Genomic DNA, 19,258 nt, shown 5'->3' on the forward strand with positions numbered 1-19,258 from the left:
GTTCATCCGATTTGTTATTTTTGTCCTCCACAGCCGTAATATGCACTCTGTAACAACAATATTTGGGGAAATATATCAAGTGCAGCTCAGAAATACAATTTCTAAATTTTATCGAGATCGGTTCAGATTTGGATATAGCTCCCATATATAACTTCGTCCGATTTACTTTTTATGGTGCACCAAACGTCTAATATTTGCCCAAATTGGATGAAATTTGGCACTTGCGACCGAATTGAGTCTAGAAGCTAGTATGTCAAATTTGGTGAAGATCGATTCAGATATAGCTCTAGCTCCCATATATATTGTTCATCCGATTTGTCATATTTGTTACCCACAGCCGTAATATGCACTCCGTAACAACGATATTCAGGGAAATATATCAAATACTGCTCAGAAATATCTTTGCCAAATTTTATCGAGATCGGTTCCGATTTGGATATAGCTCCTATATATATTTCGGTCCCGCCCGACTTTGAGACTTTCTTTACTGGTTATACACTCATTATCTATTCTTCTTATTTCATCCACACTCATTATTTTCCTCTCTCTCTCTCTCTCTCTCTCTCTCTCTCTCATTTTCTTTACAGTCAAAGATACATTTCCAAAGGATCCCTATATTTTCATACTCTACAACTATATTTTATTGCTTCTCTCTCTCATTATTTATCTTACACTCAATCGCTTCCTCTCGCGCTCTCTCTATCTCTCTTTGAACACACAAACTGTATTAAATGCCCCATTGCCAAGACATTGTTTTCCAACAATCTCCACTTCCTTTTTTCTTTAAAAATAAAAAAAAAAACAGCAAAACAGACTACCCTCCATCCCCTGTAAGCAAAAAAGAAAATCCCCTACCAGGCTTCCTAAGGATCTCCACATTTCTCTTAATGCCAACACTGCATATCCTGTGAATGTCTATCGGACTGTCTGTCTCTCTGTCTGTCCATTGTGTCGACGGTATCCGTTTTTTATTCGGCTTCCATGTGGCACGCGCCACCATTGATTGAGAGCGCAGATGTTTTCTTTCGGGTGTTATTTTTTTTAAAGGTGACCCGACAAAAAATATAGGGAGCAACGGTTTTTTTATCACTCTCCTATAGGAATGTCCTGTTTTTTAAATGTTAGTGTTGTTGTAATTTTTTTTTGATGTGTAAAATGTCAAGGTTATGTTTGTGAGGAGTAATTATTTTTCTTCTCTGATGATTGATGTTTGCCTTAATGAAATTTCAAGTAGGTCATGGAAATGTCCTTTTTTGATCCTTACTTAATTTTTCATTTTTTTTTTTATTTTTATTTTTTTTTTTTTTTCAATGATGGGGAAAAGTAAATCTCAGAATAACATTGGAATTGAATTTAAATGTTGCCAATATTTTTGTGACAATATCTCATAGCCCATCTATGAAAAAAATCTTAAAAAATTAAATGAAGTCCCCTCTAAGGACATCTATGGATACCATTTAAAATCATCTAAAAATACTTTTTTGAGGCGTCTAGAAAGACCGCTTTAGACCCTGTAAAGACCCATTCAAAGACGAATATAAAAATACCTTTATGAGAGTATACAAACACTCCTTTACGTGGATCTATAATGGTCTCTTGGAGTAGTCTAAAAACAAGCCTTTAAGGGTGCCTATAAATCCACTTTAAGGCCGTCCATATACACTTCTTTACGAATGGCTTTATAAGCCCTGTAGACGCATCTATAAAGTTCATATCAAGAAAAATCCTAGAATTTACTGGAGAAAATTCCAACATATTCCAGGACAAGAATTCTATATCGCCAAGAAGATGGTCGATTGTGAAGCTACCTAATGATTTATCAAAAACATATTAGAAACCCCCCTTATAGAAGATCACCGGATTACCCACTTTTTGATGATCCTTGACAAGATCCTTCAACATTTATGAAACTTCAACATCTCGTTTTAAAAAAAGTCCCCAATGTTTCTATGAAAAACATTCAGAACTTCTGGAAGTATATTCTATAAAAAAATCGCTAATAGGTATGGAAGAGCAAATAACCCAAACTTCTGCGAGGGGTTCATTTTTAAGTTGCGAGAGAACTCGATTACTGAGAAAAATGCCAAATATTCTCTGAGAGGATCGTTATTATTACTTTAAAATACGATAGGATCTACTCTGAAAAGCTATCACGATCTTTTAGGTGTAGATTTAGAGAACTGCTATGGAACACAAACAGCAGATCGTCAGTGAGTGATAATATAAACTACAGAGAGAGAGAGAGAGTGTATCAATTTTTTATAAGAAGAGAACGCTATCACGAGAAACCCCAGATAGGCTATGAGAAGATCACCAGAATATCTCCACGTTTTCGATGAGAGGAATATTTAAATATCACCCGACCTTCATTGGATAAGATCACCTAATCCTTTGTTAGGGGGATTATCTGAGCTTATGTGAGAAGAGCACACAATCTTCTGTAAGAAAATTATTAATTATTCTGTAATAAAATCGCCTGATCTTCTCTTCACAAAGAAAACTATAACTTCTATGGGAAGATCCAATGGTCTTCTTTAGGAAGATCGCCTGGCCTTCTGTGAGAAGATCGCCAGTATCTACTGTTCTTTTGGAATTTTTCATTTTTTATAAAAAAATATCACCAGATATTCAATGGAAAGATCACATGAGGAGATCACATGTGAGAAAATCGTCTGAACTTCTTTTCAGTGGATCTTCTTTAAAAAGATCACCGGATCGATTTTGAGAAGATTATCTGATCATCTGGGAAAAAAATCTCCAATAGATGTCCTCGATGTCTTCGATGAGAAGAATTTTTGATAATTTATTAAAAGTTCACCGATCTTCAGTGAAAATAGCACCTGGTCTTCTGTGCGTTTTTCTATGAGAGATCGCCCAATCTTCTGTAAAAAATCGCCTAATCTTCTGTGAAAAGAACGCTCAATCTTCTGTAAGGACTCCGCATGATTTTCCATAAAAATATCTCCCGATTTTCAGTGAGTAGATCACCTGATTTTCGGAGAGAAAATCACCGGATCTTTTATGAAAAGATCATCTGATCTTCCGGGAAAAAATCGTTAGATCTTCCGTGAGAAAATCGCAAGATCTCTTCTTCAAAGATCACCAGGTATTCTGTGAGAGAATGTTAGAACTTTAAAGAGAAAATACCCAGATCTTCTGAAAAAATATCACCTGATCTTTTGTGATCTTCTGTTAGAATATCACTAGAAGAGGCCCTCATCTTGGATGGAAAGGATTCTTCATATTTTATTAAAAGTTCACCTGATCTTCAATGAAAAGATCGTAATATCTTCTGTGAAAAGATCGTCTGATTTTCTATGCGAAAGTCATCTGATCTTTGTGAGATGATCGCCAGATTTTCTGTAAGAAAATCTGACTATATAATCGCCAGAAGATTTTCTCATTTTCTATAAAAAAAATCTTGATATTTTTTAAAATAAATTTACCTTATCTTCGGGGAAAAGAACAGCCGATCAGCTGGTCCCCTACGATTTTTGATTTTCTCTCAGAAAATCCAAGATCACCTGATCTTGTATAAAAAATTTCTTCTTAGCTTCCATGATAATATAATTCTGTCTTTTAGGGGAAGATATGCTGATATTTCATGCAGGGGAATCCCTTGTCATTCCTTAAGAAAATCATATTCTACCAGAAGATCACATGCTCGTCAAAATAATCTAGCTCTTCTAAGGGAAAATCACCAGATTTTCCCAGACTTCATGGGGAATATTGTTCTGCTTTCTAAGATATAATTCTAGATCTTCTATGAGAAAATTCATAGATCTCTGAAAATCCACTAGGGTGGGAGGATTCCTTGAGAACTCTCATAGATCAATTCAAGCTCTTAAAAAGGTTGCTTCAAAATCTCCTATCAATAGTGGCTCCGAAATGGCTCTTTAAAAAATCTTCACGAAGGCTTGCCTTAGAAAAATTCACAGTCTTTTTCAGAAAAATTCTCTAAGCAGGCGACAAGTTCTCTATTGGGCGCCACTTTTGCCACCCCACGCAAAATCCAACTACTTTTGAAATCCAGTATAAAATTATCTTAAATTATCTAAAGCTAGTGAACAGTAGGACCTTCCTTACGACTTTTTATAAACGAAATCATGTTTCGATGTAAAATGGATTGTGGCGCCCAACGTGACATTAAAGGGCTGTGAACTTTTATGCATGTTTTTAGGGACGGCATCATATTTTAAAGGTGTATAAACTACGAATCGTAAGTTCCTTAAATGTTAATAATTGCCTATTCATTGCGAAATTATGTTTTCGTATTGGGTTCCGCCTTGGGCGCCACTTTTGCCACGCCACGCGAAATCAAACTTTTTTTTTTAATAAAAATATTTCAAATTATCTAAAGCTAGTGCAACAGTTATATTTTTACGCTTTTTTAATTACGAAATCATATTTCGATGCTTAAAGCAAAGTGGCGCCCAGCGTGACATTAAAGAGCTGTAGGCTCTAATGGCGTTTTTTTTTTTTTTTTTTTTTTGAGGACGACGTCATCTTTTAAAGGGCTATTGACTACGTATCGTAAGTTCCGTACATGTTAATAATTGCCTATTCATTGCGAAATTATGTTTCCATATTGTGTTTCGCCTTGGGCGCCACTTTTGCCACGCCACACGAAATCAAACTTTTTTCGTAAAATCTGAATAAAAATATCTCAAATTATCTAAAGCTAGTGCAACAGCTATATTTTTACGCTGTTTTAATTACGAAATCATATTTCGATGCTAAAATCAAAGTGGAGCCCATCGTGAGATTAAAGAGCTATAGGCTCTAATGGCTGTTTTTTTAAAGACGACATCATCTTTTAAAGGGCTATTAACTACGTATCGTAAGTTCCTTACATGTTAATAATTGCCTATTTATTGCGAAATTATGTTTCCATATTGTGTTTCGCCTTGGGTGCCACTTTTTCCAACCCCACCTCCTAAAAATCAAAATTCTTTTGAAATTCACAATAAAATTATCTGAAATTATGTAAATCTAGTGCAACAGTTATATTTTTACGCTTTTTTAAATGCGAACTCATATTTCGATGCTAAAAGCAAAGTGGCGCCCAACGTGACATTTAAGAGTATCGGCTTTTATGCATGTTTTTCGAAGACGACATCATCTTTTAAAGGTCTATCGACTACGTATCGTAAGTTCCTTACATGTTAATAATTGCCTATTTATTGCGAAATTATGTTTCCATATTGTGTTTCGCCTTGGGCGCCAATTTTGCCACGCCACCCGAAATCAAACTTTTTTCGAATAAAAATATCTTAAATTATCTAAAGCTAGTGCAACAGCTATATTTTAACGCTTTTTTAAATGCGAACTCATATTTCGATGCTAAAAGCAAAGTGGCGCCCAACGTGACATTAAAGAGCTATAGGCTCTAATGTCTGTTTTTTTGAGGACGACATCATCTTTTAAAGGGCTATTGACTGCGTATCGAAAGTTCCTTACATGTTAATAATTGCCTATTTATTGCGAAATTATGTTTCCATATTGTGTTTCGCCTTGGGCGCCACTTTTGCCACGCCACGCGAAATCAAACTTTTTTCGAAAATCTGAATAAAAATATCTCAAATTATCTAAAGTTAGTGCAACAGCTATATTTTTACGCTTTTTTAATTACGAAATAATTTTACGATGCTAAAAGCAAAGTGGCGCCCAACGTGACATTAAAGAGTATCGGCTTTTATGCCTGTTTTTCGAAGACAACCTTATCTTTTAAAGGTCTATCGACTACGTATCGTAAGTTCCTTACATGTTAATAATTGCCTATTTATTGCGAAATTATGTTTTCATATTAGGTTTCTCCTTGGGCGCCACTTTTTCCAACCCCACCTCCTAAAAATCAAAATTCTTTTGAAATTCACAATAAAATTATCTGAAATTATGTAAATCTAGTGCAACAGTTATATTTTCACGCTTTTTTAATTACGAAATAATTTTACGATGCTAAAAACAAAGTGGCGCCCAACGTGACATTTAAGAGTATCGGCTTTTATGCCTGTTTTTTGAAGACGGCATTATCTTTTAAAGGTCTATCGACTACGTATCGTAAGTTCCTTAAATGTTAATAATTGCCTATTCATTGCGAAATTATGTTTTCATATTGGGTGTCGTCTTGGGCGCCACTTTTGCCACGCCACACGAAATCAAACTTTTTTGGAAAATCTGAATAAAAATTTAAATTAAAATTATCTAAAGCTAGTGCTACAGCTATATTTTTACGCGTTTTCAATTACGAAATCATATTTCGATGCTAAAGGCAAAGTGGCGCCCAACGTGACATTAAAGGGCTATAGGCTCTAATGTCTGTTTTTTGAGGACGACATCATCTTTTAAAGGGATATTGGTTCGAATCGTTTTGTTGTTTAGGTTCCATTCAAAATTACTATCGAAAAAAAATCTCTGTCATTGTAGCGCGATATTCTCATCGGCTGGCTGCCAGGACAGACAAAACTTTATGAAATGAAAAGAGCGGAGAGAAATCTTTGAGAGCGCTTCTCTATGACCCGGAAAAAATTTTGTGATCCTCTTTCCTATTGGAAACTTTGTTTTAAAATTCCTGTAGTTTTTTTTTTCAGGAAGAAAATAATAGCGAAGATCAAGGACTCCAACAAAAGTCCTTTACATGGCATTATCCTTCAAACATTGTTTCCACAAAGCGAATTTACAAATTCCCACATTATTTAACTCTGGGAAAGTAAAAATGGCTTATTATGCCATAACTCGGCCTGGGAACCAACATCCTCTCAAATCACTGATCATCGATTTTTTCCCAATTTGAATAAGGAAGCCATGGAAAAAACCCCCCACAAATCAATTATCAACCTGTGAAACAAAAAAAAAAAAAGAAATTGAAAAACAAAAGGCAACAAACCAAACCCAAAGAAAGTAAACACTTCATTCGATGATTTTTTTCTCAGGCTCTGTTATGCAAAAGGAAAAATTCGAAATCCTTCAGGACAAGGATAATGCTGCATAATCAAGCAAAAATCATTAATACTTTCGAAGGCGATAGGCGATATCGATGCAATGGCATTGCACACACACAACCCAACCCAAAACCGAAACCGAAAAATAATAAAAGGATCCAAAAGAAAAGAATCCTTAAAACTCAAATCGGAAAATATTCTCACAAGATTCCAATCATCATTTACATGGAGATGCTGTGGGAATATTTTTTTTTTTTTGGCTGACTGCACCCATCTTGCATTGAATATGCATCACAGGTTGTTGTGGCAGGTTGGCTGCTCGGCTCCTTTAGGGAAATTACTCTCAGCCATGCAGATCTCATTTGAGAGGCATGGAGATTTAAAAAAAAAGGATCCTTTACACTGCCTACACTCTCGACAACAAGTTGCTGACAACAAGATAAACACCTACCAAATCAACCACCATCGGCCGGGGATCACCATAAGGACAACAAACCCAAAGAAGTGTAGCACAAACAACAACAACAACACCACCACGACGATGACGATAAGCAAACAAAATGACTCGTTAAAGGACTAAATGTCTGCAGGGCACCTGTTAAAGGGAGGAAAATTCCTCAGGATTCCCACAGACAGACATCGATCATAGGATGAGGTAGAAAGGATGGAGGAGTTGATCATTGACGGAAGTCGCTCACACTTCCAACGTGCGAATAAAATGAAAGCAAGGTCCTCAAATTTCCAAAGAATTTCAAAGATTTTTCTTGTCTTCCGCCCTGATTTTTTGCCAAAACCAATTTAGAGCAGGTCCTTTCTGTCGGAGCAAAGGGCAAGGCAGAGTAAAAAGAGCAACAATTTTTAATTCTCATTAGAGCTCTTATTCCTCTTTTTTCATCAAAAATGCTGAGGACAATAACCCACCGAACAGTAGCAGTCCAAATGGAAAACGGAAGTAAATTCAAGAAGAAGAAGAGGACGAAAGAAAGGAAGCATTGATTTCCGCTCAAAGAGTGAATTGTAAGGATCTCTCATCGCAGGAGGAAGTCAGACCGTTTTGTTTGTTGTTGTTTTTTGTTTTTTTCCTTTTCGTCCTTTTTATCGTCCCCCACGACAAGTGTGAATACACAATTAACCGTTTTATGTCCTGTTTGCCAATTCCATTTCGTTTTCGAGGTTTTTCGGTAAATTTGAACGGAACCAATTGAAGTTTTGTTTGGCAATTTTTTTTTTTCAAGAAATTTGAATCCTTTTGTATTAATGTCCTGGTTTCATGGAATATCAATGCCTTTGTAAGACAATTAAAAATGTAATTTTTCGGGGGTCAATTGTCGCAATGCCGATCACACCAGACTCATTCAAAGGAAAAAAATATTTTGATTTTTAAGAAAAATGTCCTTGGTAGTCCTGTTTTTTTAAGACAAATAAAAAGGCATTTTTTTGGGAGCAATTGTCCGAATGATGATCACACCCATGTTAATGGTTAAACGGATTCGATTTTCTAGAATTCGGAGATTTTCAAAGGACTATTTTCTCTCGAATATAATTAGTTTTCAATTATTAGAATTTTAAGAAAAATGTCCTTGCAAGTCCTGGTGCTTCCAAAGAAAATATTTGGGTTGGGAAAAAATCAAAAAAAAAATGAAAAAAGGAGGCTACATAAAGGCCTTCACACGTGGATTTTTTAAAGAATTTTTGGAGGCTACCTAAAGACCCTCAAACGTGGATTTTTTAAAGAATTTTTGGAGGCTACCTAAAGTCCAAGAAACGTGGATTTTTTAAAGAATTTTTGGAGGCTACTTAAAGGCCTACAAACGTGGATTTTTTAAAAAATTTTTGGAGGCTACTTAAAGGCCTACAAACGTGGATTTTTTAAAAAATTTTTGGAGGCTACTTAAAGGCCTCCAAACGTGGATTTTTTAAAGAATTTTTGGAGGCTACCTAATGGCCTCCAAACGTGGATTTTTTAAAGAATTTTTGGAGGCTACCTAAATTCCAGAAAACGTGGATTTTTTAAAAAAATTTTGGAGGCTACCTAAAGTACAGAAAACGTGGATTTTTTAAAGAATTTTTGGAGGCTACCTAAAGTACAGAAACGTGGATTTTTTAAAGAATTTTTGGAGGCTACATAATTTCCAGAAACGTGGATTTTTTAAAGAATTTTTGGAGGCTACCTAATTTCCAGAAACGTGGATTTTTTAAAGAATGTTCGGGGGCTACTTAAAAGTCTTCAAATGTGGATTTTTTAAAGAATTTTTGGAGGCTACCTAAAAGTCTTCAAATGTGGATTTTTTAAAGAATTTTTGGAGGCTACCTAAAGTCCAGAAAACGTGGATTTTTAAAAAAAATTTTGGATGCTACCTAAAGTCCAGAAAACGTGGATTTGTTAAAGAATTTTTGGAGGCTACTTAAAGGCCTCCAAACGTGGATTTGTTAAAGAATTTTTGGAGGCTACTTAAAGGCCTCCAAACGTGGATTTTTTAAAGAATTTTTGGAGGCTACTTAAAGGCCTCCAAACGTGGATTTTTAAAAGAATTTTTGGAGGCTACTTAAATGCCTCCAAACGTGGATTTTTTAAAGAATTTTTGGAGGCTACTTAAAGGCCTCCAAACGTGGATTTTTTAAAGAATTTTTGGAGGCTACCTAAAGCCCAAGAAACGTGGATTTTTTAAAGAATTTTTGGAGGCTACCTAAAGCCCAAGAAACGTGGATTTTTTAAAGAATTTTTGGAGGCTACCTAAAGCCCAAGAAACGTGGATTTTTTAAAGAATTTTTGGAGGCTACCTAAAGCCCAAGAAACGTGGATTTTTTAAAGAATTTTTGGAGGCTACCTAAAGCCCAAGAAACGTGGATTTTTTAAAGAATTTTTGGAGGCTACCTAAAGCCCAAGAAACGTGGATTTTTTAAAGAATTTTTGGAGGCTACCTAAAGCCCAAGAAACGTGGATTTTTTAAAGAATTTTTGGAGGCTACCTAAAGCCCAAGAAACGTGGATTTTTTAAAGAATTTTTGGAGGCTACCTAAAGCCCAAGAAACGTGGATTTTTTAAAGAATTTTTGGAGGCTACCTAAAGCCCAAGAAACGTGGATTTTTTAAAGAATTTTTGGAGGCTACCTAAAGCCCAAGAAACGTGGATTTTTTAAAGAATTTTTGGAGGCTACCTAAAGCCCAAGAAACGTGGATTTTTTAAAGAATTTTTGGAGGCTACCTAAAGCCCAAGAAACGTGGATTTTTTAAAGAATTTTTGGAGGCTACCTAAAGCCCAAGAAACGTGGATTTTTTAAAGAATTTTTGGAGGCTACCTAAAGCCCAAGAAACGTGGATTTTTTAAAGAATTTTTGGAGGCTACCTAAAGGCCCTTAAACGTGGATTTTTTAAAGAATTTTTGGAGGCTACCTAAAGGCCCTTAAACGTGGATTTTTTTAAAGAATTTTTGGAGGCTACCTAAAATCCAAAAAAAGGTGAATTTTTTAAAGAATTTTTGGAGGCTACCTAAAGTCCAGAAACGTGGATTTTTTAAAGAATTTTTGGAGGCTACCTAAAGTGCAGAAAATGTGGATTTTTTAAAGAATTTTTGGAGGCTACCTAAAGTCCAGAAACGTGGATTTTTTAAAGAATTTTTGGAGGCTACCTAAAGTGCAGAAAATGTGGATTTTTTAAAGAATTTTTGGAGGCTACCTAAAGTCCAGAAACGTGGATTTTTTAAAGAATTTTTGGAGGCTACCTAAAGTGCAGAAAATGTGGATTTTTTAAAGAATTTTTGGAGGCTACCTAAAGTCCAGAAACGTGGATTTTTTAAAGAATTTTTGGAGGCTACCTAGAGGCCCTTAATCGTGGATTTTTTAAAGAATTTTTGGAGGCTACCTAAAGGCCCTTAAACGTGGATTTTTTAAAGAATTTTTGGAGGCTATCTAAAATCCAAAAAAGGTGGATTTTTTAAAGAATTTTTGGAGGCTACCTAAAGTCCAGAAAACATGGATTTTTTTAAAGAATTTTTGGAGGCTACCTAAAGTCCAGAAAACGTGGATTTTTTTAAAGAATTTTTGGAGGCTACCTAGAGGCCCTTAAACGTGGATTTTTTAAAGAGTTTTTGGAGGCTACTTAAAGGCCTCCAAACGTGGATTTTTTAAAGAATTTTTGGAGGCTACTTAAAGGCCTCCAAACGTGGATTTTTAAAAGAATTTTTGGAGGCTACTTAAAGGCCTCCAAACGTGGATTTTTTAAAGAATTTTTGGAGGCTACCAAAAGGCCATTAAACGTGGATTTTTTAAAGAATTTTTGGAGGCTACCTAAAGCCCAAGAAACGTGGATTTTTTAAAGAATTTTTGGAGGCTACCTAAAGCCCAAGAAACGTGGATTTTTTAAAGAATTTTTGGAGGCTACCTAAAGCCCAAGAAACGTGGATTTTTTAAAGAATTTTTGGAGGCTACCTAAAGCCCAAGAAACGTGGATTTTTTAAAGAATTTTTGGAGGCTACCAAAAGGCCATTAAACGTGGATTTTTTAAAGAATTTTTGGAGGCTACCTAAAGCCCAAGAAACGTGGATTTTTTTAAAGAATTTTTGGAGGCTACCTAATGGCCTCCAAACGTGGATTTTTTAAAGAATTTTTGGAGGCTACCTAATGGCCTCCAAACGTGGATTTTTTAAAGAATTTTTGGAGGCTACCTAAAGCCCAAGAAACGTGGATTTTTTTAAAGAATTTTTGGAGGCTACCTAATGGCCTCCAAACGTGGATTTTTTAAAGAATTTTTGGAGGCTACCTAAAGTCCAGAAAACGTGGACTTTTTAAAGAATTTTTGGAGGCTACCTAATGGCCTCCAAACGTGGATTTTTTAAAGAATTTTTGGAGGCTACCTAATGGCCTCCAAACGTGGATTTTTTAAACAATTTTTGGAGGCTACCTAAAGTCCAAGAAACATGGATTTTTTAAAGAATTTTTGGAGGCTACTTAAATGCCTCCAAACGTGGATTTTTTAAACAATTTTTGGAGGCTACTTAAATGCCTCCAAACGTGGATTTTTTAAATAATTTTTGGAAGCTACTTAAAGGCCTCTAAACGTGGATTTTTTTTAAAGAATTTTTGGAGGCTACATTAAGGCCTTCAAACATGGATGTTTTAAAGAATTTTTGGAGGCTACTTAAAGGCCTCCAAACGTGGATTTTTTAAATAATTTTTGGAGGCTACTTAAAGGCCTCCAAACGTGGATTTTTTAAAGAATTTTTGGAGGCTACTTAAATGCCTCCAAACGTGGATTTTTTAAATAATTTTTGAAGGCTACTTAAAGGCCTCCAAACGTGGATTTTTTAAAGAATTTTTGGAGGCTACTTAAATGCCTCCAAACGTGGATTTTTAAAATAATTTTTGGAGGCTACTTAAAGGCCTCCAAACGTGGATTTTTTAAACAATTTTTGGAGGCTACTTAAATGCCTCCAAACGTGGATTTTTTAAAGAATTTTTTGGAGGCTACTTAAAGGCCAGAAAACGTGGATTTTTTAAAGAATTTTTGGAGGCTACCTAAAGTCCAGAAAACGTGGATTTTTTAAAGAATTTTTGGAGGCTACCTAAAGTCCAGAAAACGTGGATTTTTTAAAGAATTTTTGGAGGCTACCTAAAGTCCAGAAAACGTGGATTTTTTAAAGAATTTTTGGAGGCTACCTAAAGTCCAGAAAACGTGGATTTTTTAAAGAATTTTTGGAGGCTACCTAAAGTCCAGAAAACGTGGATTTTTTAAAGAATTTTTGGAGGCTACCTAAAGTCCAGAAAACGTGGATTTTTTAAAGAATTTTTGGAGGCTACCTAAAGTCCAGAAAACGTGGATTTTTTAAAGAATTTTTGGAGGCTACCTAAAGTCCAGAAAACGTGGATTTTTTAAAGAATTTTTGGGAGGCTACCTAAAGTCCAGAAAACGTGGATTTTTTAAAGAATTTTTGGAGGCTACCTAAAGTCCAGAAAACGTGGATTTTTTAAAGAATTTTTGGAGGCTACCTAAAGTCCAGAAAACGTGGATTTTTTAAAGAATTTTTGGAGGCTACCTAAAGTCCAGAAAACGTGGATTTTTTAAAGAATTTTTGGAGGCTACCTAAAGTCCAGAAAACGTGGATTTTTTAAAGAATTTTTGGAGGCTACCTAAAGTCCAGAAAACATGGATTTTTTAAAGCCGAAAAAACGTGGATTTTTTAAAGATTTTTTGGAGGCTACCTAATTACCAGAAAACCTGGATTTTTTAAAGAATTTTTGGAGGCTACCTAATGGCCTCCAAACGTGGATTTTTTAAAGAATTTTTGGAGGCTACTTAAATGCCTCCAAACGTGGATTTTTAAAATAATTTTTGGAGGCTACTTAAAGGCCTCCAAACGTGGATTTTTTAAACAATTTTTGGAGGCTACTTAAATGCCTCCAAACGTGGATTTTTTAAAGAATTTTTTGGAGGCTACTTAAAGGCCAGAAAACGTGGATTTTTTAAAGAATTTTTGGAGGCTACCTAAAGTCCAGAAAACGTGGATTTTTTAAAGAATTTTTGGAGGCTACCTAAAGTCCAGAAAACGTGGATTTTTTTAAAGAATTTTTGGAGGCTACCTAAAGTCCAGAAAACGTGGATTTTTTAAAGAATTTTTGGAGGCTACCTAAAGTCCAGAAAACGTGGATTTTTTAAAGAATTTTTGGAGGCTACCTAAAGTCCAGAAAACGTGGATTTTTTAAAGAATTTTTGGAGGCTACCTAAAGTCCAGAAAACGTGGATTTTTTAAAGAATTTTTGGAGGCTACCTAAAGTCCAGAAAACGTGGATTTTTTTAAGAATTTTTGGAGGCTACCTAATGGCCTCCAAACGTGGATTTTTTAAAGGATTTTTGGAGGCTACCTAATGGCCTCCAAACGTGGATTTTTTAAAGAATTTTTGGAGGCTACTTAAAGGCCTCCAAGCGTTGATTCTTTAAAGAATTTTTGGAGGCTACTTAAAGGCCTCCAAGCGTTGATTCTTTAAAGAATTTTTGGAGGCTACTTAAAGGCCTCCAAACGTGGATTTTTTAAAGAATTTTTGGAGGCTACCTAAAGTCCAGAAAACGTGGATTTTTTAAAGAATTTTTGGAGGCTACTTAAAGGCCTCCAAACGTGGATTTTTTAAAGAATTTTTGGAGGCTACTTAAAGGCCTCCAAACGTGGATTTTTTAAAGAATTTTTGGAGGCTACTTAAAGGCCTCCAAACGTGGATTTTTTAAAGAATTTTTGGAGGCTACCTAAAGTCCAGAAAACGTGGATTTTTTAAAGAATTTTTGGAGGCTACCTAAAGTCCAGAAAACGTGGATTTTTTAAAGAATTTTTGGAGGCTACCTAAAGTCCAGAAAACGTGGATTTTTTAAAGAATTTTTGGAGGCTACCTAAAGTCCAGAAAACGTGGATTTTTTAAAGAATTTTGGAGGCTACCTAAAGTCCAGAAAACGTGGATTTTTTAAAGAATTTTTGGAGGCTACCTAAAGTCCAGAAAACGTGGATTTTTTAAAGAATTTTTGGAGGCTACCTAAAGTCCAGAAAACGTGGATTTTTTAAAGAATTTTTGGAGGCTACCTAAAGTCCAGAAAACATGGATTTTTTAAAGCCGAAAAAACGTGGATTTTTTAAAGATTTTTTGGAGGCTACCTAATTACCAGAAAACCTGGATTTTTTAAAGAATTTTTGGAGGCTACCTAATGGCCTCCAAACGTGGATTTTTTAAAGAATTTTTGGAGGCTACTTAAATGCCTCCAAACGTGGATTTTTAAAATAATTTTTGGAGGCTACTTAAAGGCCTCCAAACGTGGATTTTTTAAACAATTTTTGGAGGCTACTTAAATGCCTCCAAACGTGGATTTTTTAAAGAATTTTTTGGAGGCTACTTAAAGGCCAGAAAACGTGGATTTTTTAAAGAATTTTTGGAGGCTACCTAAAGTCCAGAAAACGTGGATTTTTTAAAGAATTTTTGGAGGCTACCTAAAGTCCAGAAAACGTGGATTTTTTAAAGAATTTTTGGAGGCTACCTAAAGTCCAGAAAACGTGGATTTTTTAAAGAATTTTTGGAGGCTACCTAAAGTCCAGAAAACGTGGATTTTTTAAAGAATTTTTGGAGGCTACCTAAAGTCCAGAAAACGTGGATTTTTTAAAGAATTTTTGGAGGCTACCTAAAGTCCAGAAAACGTGGATTTTTTAAAGAATTTTTGGAGGCTACCTAAAGTCCAGAAAACGTGGATTTTTTAAAGAATTTTTGGAGGATACCTAAAGTCCAGAAAACGTGGATTTTTTAAAGAATTTTTGGAGGCTACCTAAAGTCCAGAAAACGTGGATTTTTTAAAGAATTTTTGGAGGCTACCTAAAGTCCAGAAAACGTGGATTTTTTAAAGAATTTTTGGAGGCTACCTAAAGTCCAGAAAACGTGGATTTTTTAAAGAATTTTTGGAGGCTACCTAAACTCCTTCAAACGTGGATTTTTTAAAGAATTTTTGGAGGCTACCTAAAGTCCAGAAAACGTGGATTTTTTAAAGAATTTTTGGAGGCTACCTAAAGTCCAGAAAACGTGGATTTTTAAAGAATTTTTGGAGGCTACCTAAAGTCCAGAAAACGTGGATTTTTTAAAGAATTTTTGGAGGCTACCTAAAGTCCAGAAAACGTGGATTTTTTAAAGAATTTTTGGAGGCTACCTAAAGTCCAGAAAACGTGGATTTTTTTAAAGAATTTTTTGAGGCTACCTAAAGTCCAGAAAACGTGTATTTTTTAAAGAATTTTTGGAGGCTACCTAAAGCCCAAGAAACGTGTATTTTTTAAAGAATTTTTGGAGGCTACCTAAAGGCCCTTAAACGTGGATTTTTTAAAGAATTTTTGGAGGCTACCTGAAGCCCAAGAAAAGTGGATTTTTTAAAGAATTTTTGGAGGCTACCTGAAGCCCAAGAAACGTGGATTTTTTAAAGAATTTTTGGAGGCTACCTGAAGCCCAAGAAACGAGGATTTTTTAAAGAATTTTTGGAGGCTACCTGAAGCCCAAGAAACGTGGATTTTTTAAAGAATTTTTTCTGGCGTGCCCCATTTTGCACATCTTCAAACAACTAAGTGGCCGCTTAAAATTTGTCGTTGTCGGGGAACAAAACGTTTCACAAGTTTGTCACTCAAACCGTCAGCCAGCAGTCCAGTCAACGTCCATGCCTGCCAAAGTTCAATGACAGCCCACTTGACAGTTGCAAACAAAGCCTAATGGAAGGGGGTGCGAGGGGGTAACATTCGTTTTTTTATTTCGGTTAATATTCTCATGCATTCAACCATCAGTCCATCCAACCATCCGAATGTATGTCAAACATGCACTTGTCATATGTAGCTTGAACTGCAAATTATTTAAGTGCTTTGTCACAGATTCTATGCGGCGAACAAATAATGAGTCGGTTAGTGTGTATGTGAATGGCGAAGAAGAATATCGAAACAAAAAGAAAACTGTGCAAAAAAAAACCCAAATCACAAAATTATGAGAAGCTTTCATAATGACCGGCTACTGACTGGCTGCATGGTGGGTCGGTCGCTGGGTCGTTTGCTTTGGAATAAAAAAATGAATTTTTATTATCAGCTTCAGATTTAAGCTTTTCAAACAATTTTTGCCACACCCGACAATTGTAGTGTGAAGCTGTAGCGGCGGCGACGGCGGCCGCAATGCCAGTTGACACCATTCCACCCAAGACAGGTCTTGTTATCAGCTTGAATGTGACAAATAATGAGGAAATTTATGAAATTAACTTTAAGGCATGAGGAATTGCAAATGGGAGGACAACAGAAGTCATAGAGGTTTTCGAAAATCGCTCAAGAAAATGTTCCGGGTTTCCAAGGGGGTCGTGAACTTCCGGTCAGCTGTGTGAAGGAAGGACTTCTAGTATTCAGCACCTATACCGTAAAAAACTGAGCTTTACTGATTTTTTTATGGTGGAAAATTTTGTTATTCTGCAACTTTTCCTTGGAAAACTTGGCCATCCACTAACATTTTTATTGAAAATTATATCATTTCGTAACTTTATCATAGAAAACATTCAACAACTTTTCAGTGCAGACCGTCAACTCTTCATTTGAATTCTATGATAATTGGTAAAGGTATCAAGCCACACATCAAATTGGCTTCTAAGTTATTGAGAGACGCCAACTTACGTCAGAGTAAAGGTGATAGTAGGTAAAACCATTTTCTGACTGGCTTAAGTCATCGTCCGACTTCTTCGTATAAAAAAACAAGTAAAAAAGCTGTAAGTTCAGCCGCGCCGAACTTTGAATACCCTCCACAATTTGGTACAAAATTGGCAATTTTCAAAAAAAAAATCCGTTAAAAATTCTGTTAAAATCTTAAAAGAAAAAGTAGAATTCCGAATCGTATATTAGGGTCTATACTACGACCTGGACCTGCATAGGAAACTTTTGTCATAAGCTATAACAATATTCAAATGCGAAACTTGAAAAAAAAATTGTTTATAAAATCATCAAAATACGGAATAAAGGGAGGTACCATGGGGGTTATAATACGTGGACCTGAACAGACAATTTTTTGTCATAGGATTTTTGGAGGCTACCTAAAGACCCTTAATCTCGGATTTTTTAAAGTATTTTTGGAGGCTACCTAAAGGCCAGAAAACGTGGATTTTTTAAAGAATTTTTGGAGGCTACTTAAACGTGGATGTTTAAAGAATTTTTTGAGGCTACCTAAAGTCCAGTAAGCGTGGATTTTTCAAAGGATTTTTGGAGGCTACCTAAAGGTCTTCAAACGTGGATTTTTCAAAAAAATTTTGGAGGCTACCTAAAGGCCCTTAAACGTGGATTTTTCAAAGAATTTTCGGAGCTACCTAAAGGTCTTCAAACGTGGATTTTTCAAAGAATTTTCGGAGTCTACCTAAAGTTCTTCAAACGTGGATTTCTTAAAGAATTTTTGGAGGCCTTTGGAGGCTACCCAAAGGTCTTCAAACGTGGATTTTTCAAAAAAAATTTTGGAGGCTACCTAAAGGCCCTTAAACGTGGATTTTCCAAAGAATTTTCAGAGGCTACCTAAAGTTCTTCAAGCGTGGATTTTTCAAAGAATTTTCGGAGCTACTAAAGGTCTTCAAACGTGGATTTTTTAAAGAATTTTTGTAGGTCTGCAAACATGGATTTTTTTAAGGATTTTTGGAGGCTATCTAAAGGTCTTCTAACGTCTTCAAATAAAGGGAGGTACCACGGGGGTTATAATACGTGGGCCTGAACAGACAATTTTCTGTCTTAGGCTGTGGTATCCATTACGAACTTCAAATGCAAAATTTGAAACAATTCCGATTAATTATGTCGCTAAAATCATCAAAATACCGAATATCGGGAGGTACCATTATATGGGAGCTATACGAAAACGTGGACCTGCACAGACAAGTTTCTGCCTGAGGCTGCAGTATCCATTACGAACTTCAAATACCAAATTTGAAACAATTCCGGTAAATAATGTCGCTAAAATTATCAAAATACCGAATATCGGAAAGTAACAGCAATATGGGGGCTGTACGAACACGTGGACCTGCTCAGACAATTTTCTGTCTCAGGCTGTAGTATCCATTACGAATTTCAAATACCAAATCTGAAACAATTCCGGTGAATAATGTCGCTAAAATCAACAAAGAACCGAATATCGGGAGGTACCGTTATATGGGGGCTATACGAAGACGTGGACCTGCACAGACATATTTCTGCCTGAGGCTGCAGTATCCATTACGAACTTCAAATGCGAAATTTGAAAGAATTCCGGTGAATAATGTCGGTAAAATCAACAAAGAACCGAATATCGGGAGGTACCGTTATATGGGGGCTATACGAAGACGTGGACCTGCACAGACATATTTCTGCCTGAGGCTGCAGTATCCATTACGAAATTCAAATACCAAATTTGAAACAATTCCGATAAATAATGTCGCTAAAATCAACAAAGAACCGAATATCCGGAGGTACCGTTATATGGGGGCTATACGAAGACGTGGACCTGCACAGACAATTTTCTGCCAAAGGGTGTAGTATTCATTACGAACTTCAAATGCGAAATTAGAAACACTTCCGATAAATAATGTCGCTAAAATCATTAAAATGCCGCATATCGGGGGGTACCGTTAGATGTGGGCTTTACGAAGACGTGGACCTGCACAGAAAATTTTCTGTCATAGGCTGTAGTATCCATTACGAACATCAAATGCGAAATTTGCAACAATTCCGGTAAATAATGTCGCTAAAATCATCAAAATACCGAATATCAGGAACTATCGTTATATGGGGGCTATACGAAGACGTGGACCTACATGGCTCATTTTCTGCCTTAGGCT

Source organism: Musca domestica, unplaced genomic scaffold, assembly GCF_030504385.1.
Source record: "Musca domestica strain aabys unplaced genomic scaffold, Musca_domestica.polishedcontigs.V.1.1 133, whole genome shotgun sequence".
NCBI classification, from domain to species: Eukaryota; Metazoa; Arthropoda; class Insecta; order Diptera; family Muscidae; genus Musca; species Musca domestica.